Raw genomic sequence first — 11,655 nt, forward strand, 5'->3', positions numbered from 1 at the left:
GTTTTCTCGAGCTTTTCAACATTCCGGACCTTGGTCCTCGTCAACTTTCACTTCAATATTTGCTGTGCACCAAGTTTGCAGTTATAGTGTAAAAATCTCACTTGTCTTGTGACGAGTTCCCAGCAATATGTTATTCCCTCTTGATTCAATCTTTGTCATTTTTCAAGTTTGCGAATGTTTCTCATTATTCTTTCCATGTGTGTTATGCCCGGTTAGTATTTATGAACTCTCAGTTTACTCTTTATGTACTTATCCCTTTGTGATTGTGTTTGCAGATATGAAGGCTCTATTACAATAATCTCAGTTATCCCTTTGTGATTATGTTTGTTGTTATGACGGCTTTATTACAATAACTCTCAAGGACAGTTCAGCATCTAGTGTAGAAAGTGTCAGATTAAAATGTTAAAATTCTTTGATGGCGACTGATTGGAAGCTGCTTTTGCCTTTTTTAAATGTCTTCTTTTGTTTGGTAGTTGTTGAGATTTGAAGTTCCAATATATTGCAAATGATATCAAAACCCAAATGACACGGACAAAACAAATTGCAATGGTGTGTACGTTTATGCTGGAATCCACTGAGATGAGATGGTTTCCTGTCGCATAATTTATGTTGTTTTTTTGGTCTGTATTGTCACATGTGTAGAGAGATTTCCAGTGCAGTTGATAAAATTTTCTCTTTTGATGAGTCTTTTCAAACTGAGTGATTCGTTCTAATTGAAATGCTCTTTTTTGATTTTCTTAGTATTTATGTTTTGATAATATAATTCATGTTGTGCCAGTGTTTTTTTTTATTTTAAAAGTAAGTACTCATGATCAAAAACTTGTGGGTTTCATGTTTTGTTCATATCAGCTTTTAGGAGTCGTATATGACTTTAATATGATAAATGAATACAATAAATGACGCTGCCTTGTGTCTTTCTGGTTTGTTATATTCACCCCTCCTTACCCTCACCACCTCTTTTCCTTTCCCATACTTGTAATGTTTGCCATGAATGGTGCTTACTTTTCCGTGGGGACACATTTTTTTCACTGTATGATTTTACTTATATATATATACACTGATACATGTCACTTTGATTATGTTTTTTGTCAGTAGAGTATTATTTATGTTACAGCTCTACTACCATTTGGAAAAAAAAAAAGATATTATTATTGGAAGTGAAGACCTCTAGGAAACTAAATGTAGAAATAGCCTGTTGCTGTTACAGCATGGAACTCCCAGGGAACTGCTATGTTTCAGTGGCACTATGGAATGAACTAGTCAACGAAAGTTTATTTAAAGATTTTTCCGTATCAGAAGGAATACAATGTTATGAAGTGTTGCGTCTATTTTTACTTTCTTTTTTTTTTTCTTAATCAAGGAAGTTCTGGTGCAAAAATTTTTTAAAGTGATACTTAGAAAAGCTACAGTTAAAATAAAAGTAATGATTTGATGGGATAAAAGCAGACTGGCTGTAACCTGAGGCTGTAAGCACACGTTCAGTCAGCTGGCACGTTCTTGGGGCTATGATATGGACGGCTAGAGATCGATAAGCAGTGCTGATGTTTTTTGCATCTAGTTATCCTGAAACAGTTTTCAAAGCTGTTTGCCCTGCTACTGGAGTTTTATGTCAACTCAAAAATCCCTCCTCTTCAATAAAATAATTTAGTTAACGCACTAAAGGAGACCTTTTAAGTCCTTAACCAAAAAGACCCATGATATTGCAGCAGTATCTTACTGATAGAACGCAGGTTAGTGATTTTTTTATTGAACCATTGAAGTATAGTCAAACTTGTCCAAGAAGACCATCCACTGTTGAAAGAAAAAAGTTAAGTAGTCATCTTAGGCAGTTGGTCCTCTTGAGCAGTGTCATTGGGATAAAGAAAACAAAACGCAAGGGAGAGATGCAAAGTGGTCATTGGTACTGATGATTTGCTTGGATATGTGGTCGTTGCAACTGGTTCGAGTGAAACTTAATGAAACAGCTATGAACAAACTTTGCCATTTTCTTGTGTTGAAAACACATTCTGAACCTTGTACAGCAAGGTTCTGTTCATGCATTCTGTGGGCATGTGCAATGTTAGTTGATGTAAATACTGGTATAATGATAAGTTATGATTGTGATAAGTCTCTGTCCTGATCATTTATTGGGTTGTGTCCTGTTCATTACATGTATGTGGTATAAACCCTAAAGATTTGTGCTGCTTTGAACAGCTTTTTTTTCCATCCATGGTTATTGAAATTTGCATTCAGCAATTAATGCTTAAGGTACATTACTTTATTGTGTGTGAAAAGATGCATTTGTGATCATATCAATCTGTAGAGCAGACCCACCATACTTTGCTGCCATTCCAAAGATTTATTAATTTGAACAATGATGCATTTACATTGTAATTTTTAGTTATCTTGGGTCGGGTTGTTTTTTTTGTGTTAGCTATTTAGTAAAGAGCAATTCTAGTTTATATCTAGTAGTTTAGAAATTTGCCTTTCTTTTGGAAGAATATGAGTTTGATGCCCAGCTGCAGTGGGTAGGACTTTGTATTCTTTATTTTTCCGAGTTCTTCCAGCTATGGGTGGGTACACTGCGACTGTCGGAGAGGGGGGAGGAATAATTTCACGAGGTGGATCTTTTCTAAATTGTATTGATTGAGCACTTGTGCATTTAAAGAGAAAAACAGAGCTGCTCCATATGCTTCTTATGGAAAGCTAATTGTCATCGATCTTAACTTTAAAAGAGACCTATTTACTCCGACAAGGGGATCGTCAGTTGTCCCGGTTTACTTGTAACTTTTCTTTCCTACCTCTTTTTAAGCATAGAAATGGAAAATAATCTAAATTATAGTAAAAATACATATTTATATAATATGTGTATGTGTGTGTATAATGTACACACACACACACACACACACACACACACACACACACACACACACACACACACACACACACACACACACACACACACACACACACACACACTCACTCACACACACACACACACTCACTCATACACAAACACACACACACACGCACACACACAGTTACCATAAGTTTTCGCTTTATTTCGCTAAGCTGCGAACAATTTTGGTGCCACATGGACTTGTTTATTAGTAATAAATAGTGTTCCTTATTCCTTGCAGTTCAAACAAATGTATTGGAATATTTACTTTACAATGCACGCTCATTATCAACACTCCCTTCTTTTGTGATGTAAAAAAAAAATTAAACCACCTCCTCTGTATATGATACATGTAATTTTTGTGCATACTGCTTTACACTACATGTAGGATAAAGCTACCACTTGCACACTCGTACTTTTCAAACAAATGTAGTGTATGAATTTGTTTAAGTATTAAATTGTATCTTCATTTTTGTCTTGCGGCCTCATGTAATGTACGTCTAAGTGCTGTGTTGTCGTGCTTGTATTACAGAAATCCTTTGCATGTAAAGAGTTGGGTTTTTTTTAATTTTATGTTTGGAAAACCTCTCTCTGGTGTATTTCAGTCTTCTGAGACTCAACAGGACAAGCACATCTTGAAGCTCTGTCTGAGCAGATATTATGTCCATTTTAGGTATGGTACCTGAAACAAACTTAAAAAGAAGCCTGCAAGCTGTGCACATCCACCAATGGAAGTGGAGCTTTGAATGCTCAAAGTGTGGCAAACCTTTTCCTGCAAGAATAGGTCTCTTTGGCCACAACAGAAGCCACAAGTCATCTTAGCGTTGAATTCTTCTATTTCGCTTTAGAAATATTCTTCTCTATGGATGCATTGGTCTGGTCATCACCCTACATTGATGGACAGACTATTGTTACGTATTATTATTTATATCAATAATAATAATATTATTATTATTATTATTATTATCACCTTTCATACATGAATGTTTTTCTTGTAACCCTTGTAGCTGTCCAGGCACGTGGGACTGGGAAGAAATGTAATTTGAAGCCAAGTGTAGGCTAAGTTAGAGTTCAGAATACAGAGGCTTTTTAAAATCATAATATAAGTAAGAGTTGCAGACCATTTGTCTGTATTTTTTCCTTACTTGCAAACACAGATGTCTAATCTTTTTCGCTTATGATATGAGAAAGTTAAAACTACTTTCTTGTCAAAAACGCATGTGACTCAAGTCAGTGTTGTCCATTGATGTGTAGTGTGTTGTTTTTTTTTTTTAAAAATTTCTCTGGGTAGAGGTGAGATGCTGTGATTAAAACTACAATGGTGAAATAAATGTCTGGAGTTTTGGGATAGATTTTTGTCAGAAATTGAAACATTTGAAATAGTGTCACAATTTTCTGCAATATCAATATCAAATGTGTGTGTTTTTAACTTGACATCTGGTATTAACTTTGTTCAGTGCCATTTTTTTATCTGTATTGGTAACAACAATGAGCTTTGCTTGAAAATTCAACATTTCGGTGAATATGTCAACTGAAATGTCTTTCTCAACTCTTCTTTCTTGTTGTAACTGGGCTCTTAAATGCGTGCATGTTATTCCAATAGAAACCGTATGCTTAAGGTTCTATTGATTTTGAAAAGTGTTGCTCAAGAATAATAATGGTAATCGTGATAATAATTGCAATAATAGTAATAATAATTGTAGGCTAATAATGATAATGATAATAATAATAATTGTAATAATAGTAGGGGAGAAGTGGGCCATCGTGGGAGAAGTTTTGAAAAAAACGAAATTTCAAATACATGTAACTCATAAATGAAAAAAATAAAGGACAAAATGCTCTATATCAATCTAAACAACATTTATTGTGTTTAAAAACCATTTATAAGCGGTACAACAGAGATAGACTGAAAATTGTTTTGTAGAGTGCTGAAGTCGACATTACAAGTGGGGAGAAGTGGGCCATGGATGGGGAGCAGTGGGCCGTCCCTGTGGGGAAAAATGGCCCCCCTGGGAGACGTTGGCCACAGGTGACATCTGTTACCAGGGCTATCGGAACCTAAACAAAAAACAATACATTCCTCACAACGGTAAAAACATGGAATTTAACGCAAATTAAGACCACCAAAGTGTCCAAAGTCAACATGACAGCTGTCACCTCTATGCTTCTTGCAATAGTGTCTCTGAATTCAGAATGTGGGTTGGGGGAAAATGGCTCTAATTGAGTCATTATGGACTGAAAAAATATCTTCTACTGCTGGTTTTACAAAATGTGGGATCTTTTTGTCCTTTCTTCTGAAAAAAAAAATCAACCCCAACATCGCCTTTGTCTCTTTCTTTGACAACAACCCTAACATAGTTAAACTGGGTTGTTTTTTGTTGAGTTGAGAACTCACACACCCTGCCATGATCTGCTGGTGGTATCTGGCCCAACTGCTTACATTGTAGTAGGTTACTTACCACGAGGTCCGATGACTTTTGTGACTTTGTGGACTGCTGTGATTCTTATTTCGTCAAGATTAAGTGTCTGAGCTCCAGAGACACTATTGTCACTGTCTAGAAAGAGCGTGCAGCAAGTTGAAAAATGTTTCCACAGAATGTCTGTTTAAAGCTGTGGCTCTTACCGATGAGGTAACCACTGGTTGTCGCAAACTGAGTTGCGGATGTCTCCAAAGAAAACCCATCTGCCACTCCTTCCTGGCACATTTTGCATCATCCCACGAAGATGGGTACGAGATGATTTGCAACAGCGACTTCATAGATGAGTTTTCTGCAGTTAGCAGTTGTCAAACAATATGGCTGCTGCTGACTTGTGTGTCTGGCTCTCCACCGTCACTCAAGCCAGAATCCTTGCCTGGTTCACCAGGGGGAGTTACGATAGATCTATCCAAGTCCAAGTTGTCGTTACCAGTTGTGGCCTGTTCTTCCACCTGACTACTGGGTGAACTGTCAACGACGTGACCACAAATCGTTTCTAGGGAGTCTTCTCTGACAGGTCCAGGGGAAGTGGGGATAGATCCATCCAAATTGTCGTTGTTATCACTCCCCACTTCTGACACCATAAAGTTACCTGGTGGTCTTCTCGTAATTTTCGAAGTTTCTCTTGAACTTTTTCCTTCCTTGGGCTAAGTGTGGGCCATCTGTTACGTTTAATTTGGATGGAAGGGGTACGTTGGCTGTGTATTGTTTCTACTGGTTCTCCCTGTTATGTTGTGCCATTTCTGTTCTCTGGATGTGGAACTAGATCTAGCATCCAGACTACTCAAATAAGAGACTCTAAGTCTAGAAATCTCTACTTAAACCAGTCTAGTTAACAAACAAGTCACAGTTCCAACTCAACACTGTTCATAATTCAAAATATCTAGTTAATCTAGGCCTACTAGATCTACTTCTGTCTAGATCTGTAGTTTGTAGCTCTAGATCTATATAATCCTTCCCGTTTTCAAACAGTCCACTGTCTAAACTTAAACTCGCTTTGTCTAGTCTAGATCTCTACTGACTCAGTGCACTGTTCTTGATAGATAAAACTTTGGCAATTCGTTGATTTTGGGGTGTTTTCTTGAGGTTGTCGGCTGTTGAGTAGCCACTTTTGACTCCATGTAAAGTTACCTGGTGGTCTTTAATGGGGGGGGGGGGCGTCCTGGATCGATGTTGTCGTTGTTACCAGTTGTGGTCTGTTCTTGCGCATGACTACTGGGTGAACGTAGAACACAAGCGCTGCTGCTGACTTGTGTGTCTGCCTCTCCGCCGTCACTCAAGCCAGAATCCTTGCCTGGTTCACAGGGGGAGTTAGGATAGATCTGTCCAAGTTGTCGTTGGTACCAGTTGTGATCTATTCTTCCACATGACTACTGGGTGAACGTAGAACACAAGCGCTGCTGCTGACTTGTGTGTCTGGCTCTCCGCTGTCACGCAAGCCAGAATCCTTGCCTGTTTCACCAGGGGGAGTTAGGATAGATTTGTCCAAGTTGTCGTTACCAGTTGTGGCCTGTTCTTCTACATGACTACTGGGTGAACTGTCAACGACGTGACCACAAATCCTTTCTGGGGAGTCTTCTCTGACAGGTCCAGGGGAAGTTGGGATAGATCCATCCAAATTGTCGTTGTTACCACTTCCCACTTTTGACACCCTGTAAAGTTACCTGGTGGTCCTATCGGGTCTTGGTCTTTCAGGGGGCCCCGTCCAGGATCGATGTTGTCGTTCTCTCGTCCTGTGCTCGACTGACTCTCACTGAATGTCTGTCAGACATCGTCGGCCTATTTGGCGCCTATCAAAATGCCACGTGATCCAAGAGCGCGCCACTCCCTTAATCATACTGTCCCATAAAATAATAATAATAATAATAATAATAATAATAATAATAATAATAATAATAATAATAATAATAATACGAGTCATGTCCCCTAACATCATATCATATATATATATATATATATATATATATATAGGGTGGTTAGGCTACCGGGCTCGTAATCGTGAGATTGGGGGTTCGGGGGTTCGGTCCGACGTTGTGTCCTTGGGAAAAGCACTTCACACGATGTCCATTTGGCTCGGTCCTTTCGGAGATTGGCGTTAAACTCAGGGGCCCCGCCTCTTGAATAACCTAATAGTGTTGATAGGGCGTTAAAACCTATACCATTTCACCATTTTTTTTTGGTAGATGAAACCCCGGGAAAAGGATAGTCACAATTTTACATTTTTGTCCTCGTCTGTCTTGATTAGTTTGACTAGTTCTATTTGACCACTGAAATTTTTTTTTTTTAAATAAAAAAGGCCACGTAGTCTTACTTTGGTGACACATTTAAAACAACAGTAGTAGTGCGTAATTACTAAGGAAAAGGTCAGTTACAGTTAGTATAGTTGTCGAAATGTTCTTTTTCTATGACTTATGTCCAGTTCCCTTTATTATCTTTACCTGTGTACTGTGTACTGTTTCTTTTGGAATAATCTGTTTGGTACTCCTTAGTGGCGCCCTGAACGTCTCTCGTCCTCACTGGCTGGCATCTGTGGTGTAGTAATCAATCTGTCCCCGTCGTTTTATGAAAGAAAAATTCTGAAATTATGCAAACTTAGCCCAAAAATGTGAAATTATGCGATTTTGTCAATTTTAACAAAGAATGATAAAGGAAATTAATCAGAAATTGTGCAAAAAATGATCAAATTTTGCTAAATTATGCAAGGTGCATAAAACCACGGGGACAGATTAATGGTTAGGCTCTCCGCCGTTGCCCACAAAAGAGACGAGTTGGATTCCTGCTTGGAGGAATGTAGTTCCCGGAGTTTCTCTGTTTTTGGGCTGGGTTTTTCTGTAGCCCACTCAACCCAGATTGGCTCTACCAGGCAGGGTCAAAACAGCCCGCCTTCTAAATGCTTTTACTTGTATGTCAAAGTGGGTGTTTACAGTTATAACACGCCTTAACTACTTGTCCTCATTTTTGCCCTGGACTGATAAATTGTAGATAAGAAAACAAAGAAAAGAAAGGGGAAAGAAAGAGGGGGGAAAAGGAGAAAAAAAAGGGAGATCTCTTCAAAGTGAATATCGTGCGTATAAATTTCGCTGCTGACTAACAATGATAATCGTATGATGCTCTTTTTTTTCACTCAATCCAATTGGTGTTGTCTTGTGGTACTAATGTGTTCGTCTGCCGCTGTGCTGGGGGTCGTGCCAACGCTCAGCCGCATCCTTCCTTATGTACCTGCCTGTCATCGTTTGGAAGGACGGACTTCGGCGATTTTTTGTCGCTTTTTTCTGGGCTGTTTAAAGTCAGAAGGCCTCCGTCTATGGTGAAATGGGTAGGGTTTTTGCCATTGTTTGCCGAAGACTGGGGTTAATTCGTGTGTTGAAATGTTGTCTTATTCTTTTCCCGTTTCTTCGTCTGTGTGCTCGATATTGTCTCCTGCCCCTGCTTACTCGGACTGGGTTGGCTCTGAAAGACATAGTCGAAGTAGCCTTCGTGTCAAATGATCGAATCTAAATTGTGTGGATGGGGGCGTAACATATGATTTATTATTTCTCACTATGTCGTATAAATGCTCTTTTCTATCTGTTTGAGTTAAAAGCACTATCGACTCTATGAAAACTTTTTGGTAGAGGGAGAAAGTAGGGCAGACACAGAAGTGGGAAAGAAAACAGTATTATGGCACCATTCAGCCCTTGGAAAGGTTTGCTGCTCCTTATTACTGTTAGTGCAGGAGGATAATTCTTTTGAAAGAGCTATTGCCAAGCTGCTATTCTGCGAGTGGTTGGCTGGTGCCTTGGTATAGCTGTCCCCGCGGTTTTATGCACCCTGCATAATTTAGCAAAATTAAGATCATTTTTTAAACACAATTTCTGATTATTTTCCTTTATCATTTTGTTAATATTAACAGAGTCGCATAATTTCACATTTTTAGGCTCAGTGTGCATAATTTCAATTATTTTTTTGTTGTTGGCATAAATCCGCGGGGACAGGTATAGTTTGCTCCTTCTTTCTTAACCAATATCTATCGACCGTATCCCCCCCCCCCCCCTGGTCTTTGTATATTACTCTATAGTAATGCCTTTCATTTTCGGAACTTATATGACCTATTTATGTTGCAAGTACCGTAAAACTTTAACTAAAACTAAAACTAGACGTAGACCAATACATGTATCCGTTTGCGACATAATATTTGCCGACATTCGTCCTTCCTTTGTGTGGCGGCTTTGTCCTTACTCAATAAACAATAACACATTCTAAGACCATGGCTTGTTCGTTCTTCTTTTTATTGTAATAATCTTTATGAGTAGGTGTGACGTCATATTGACTTGGGCAGTGTGCTGCGTTTACTTTTTTTTAGTACCGGTACTGTTTACACTCCAACATCTATCGTCCTGATCTCCTCAATCTTTTTTACGTTTGTTACTCTCTTGTAACACGTCTAATCTTCGGCACTTATATGACCTCATTGTGTTGCAAGTGCCGTAAAACTTTTACAAAAAACTAAAATCTGCTTTCCTCAGAGATGAACGTATTTCTCAGAGGGGAAGCATTTGTACACAAACATACAAAACTGCACACACACACACACACACACACACACACACACACACACACACACACACACAGAGAGAGAGAGAGAGAGAGAGAGACAGAGAGACACAGAGAGAGAGAGAGAGTTGAAGTGAACATATTTATTTGTTGGGCTACTAGTTCTTCACAAAAACATATTACTCCGAGACATCATTATGCTGACAAGTCTCCCAAATTCTCTGTCTCCACCAGATACACTCTCCCTTGTTCTATCCCCGCGGTTTAATACCAAAAAAATTCTGAAATAATTATGCAAACTGAGCCGAAAAATGTGAAATTATGCGATTCTGTTAATTTTAACAAAGAATGATAAAGGAAAATAATCAGAAATTATGCAAAAATTCATAAAATTTTGCTAAATTATGTGGGGTGCATAAAACCACGGGGACAGTTTATTTAAGGAAGAGATAAGGCTCAGAATACTCAGATGGTATAAAAGTAGGAAGTATGCCGGGCTACTGCACGAGTGACCCTCATTCGACTTTACTTCAGGGACGTTATTTTACTTGTTTGTTCAGGGACTATCCAAGGCTTTCCGTGTGTTTAACTCGGTCCTAGTGGATTTGGGCGTTAAATTCTGAGGTGTTACCTCTTGATTAACCTTACACACTGTTGAAAGGGGCGTTAAATCCATCCATCTATCATGCCTTGTGATCTTTTTTTTCTGATTATAATTCCACCGACCTCATCCAAAAATTCACCCAAACGCACAGAAAACTGGGATTCTCCCAATCACTTGAACTTTAAAGGCTTTTTTTGTGTTTCACTTTGATTTTCTTGTCTTAATTTTCAACAGCCACCAATGAAAATGCTTGTTTGTTTGAGTAAAGAGAAGCACATCGACACAATAATTACATGTATCAACAGAGGGAAAGTAAAGAAATAGGACCTACCAGTAATGCCACCCCCCCCCCTAAGCACCTGCATAATTATATGATAGTGCTAATACTATTTTTTCGTCTGCTCCCCCCCCCCCCTCTCACACACTCACACACACGCTCTTCCCTCCTTTATATCAGTAATGTTTGTTTCTAACAGAGTCCATTTCTCTTCTCTTTCTTCTGTTTTCAAGAAAGGTAATTCTGAAAGACACACACACATCTATCACTTTTATCTCGTTTTACATTCTCAGCGGGGCACGATCTGCCGTCGTCATCATCATCCCACTCCCTGCTTCTCTTATCTTAGATTCCTGTTCCCTTTCGCTCCTTTTCCTGCCTAAGATGAAAGAATATTCTGCTTCTAAATAACGTGCGTACCGCTTCGATTAAGCACACCCAAAGCACGAGTTTGTGCTCTGGAAAAGTTTGATATTTATTATAGTAGTAGTAGTGAATTCTTGTAATAATGATTACACCTAAATCTATATAGCGCATAACCTCGCTCTACAGCATGGTCTAAGCGCTCTTTCTTGTAGTTGTAGTAGTGCTATCTTACAATCACAATTGCAACGTTCTATTTGACATTTTTTTGCCGTTTTTAGTTACCAAATCATTGAGTTCAGAAACGAATTACTCTATGAAAATCATTAGATTATTCGGAGTTGTTTTCAAGATATTCAAAGAACTGAATTCGAGGAAGTTTGACATGTGAAACTCAAACTTTTATTCGTCAAATATATCAAAACTAGGTACTGAGCAGACAGAACTTTGCAATTCTAAGGTAGTTGTATATACAGTGTTGTAGCCCACTGAGTACTCGAATGACCCCGAGGTCGTCAGTGTA

This window comes from Aplysia californica, unplaced genomic scaffold (assembly GCF_000002075.1).
Source record: "Aplysia californica isolate F4 #8 unplaced genomic scaffold, AplCal3.0 scaffold00676, whole genome shotgun sequence".
Lineage (NCBI taxonomy): Eukaryota > Metazoa > Mollusca > Gastropoda > Aplysiida > Aplysiidae > Aplysia > Aplysia californica.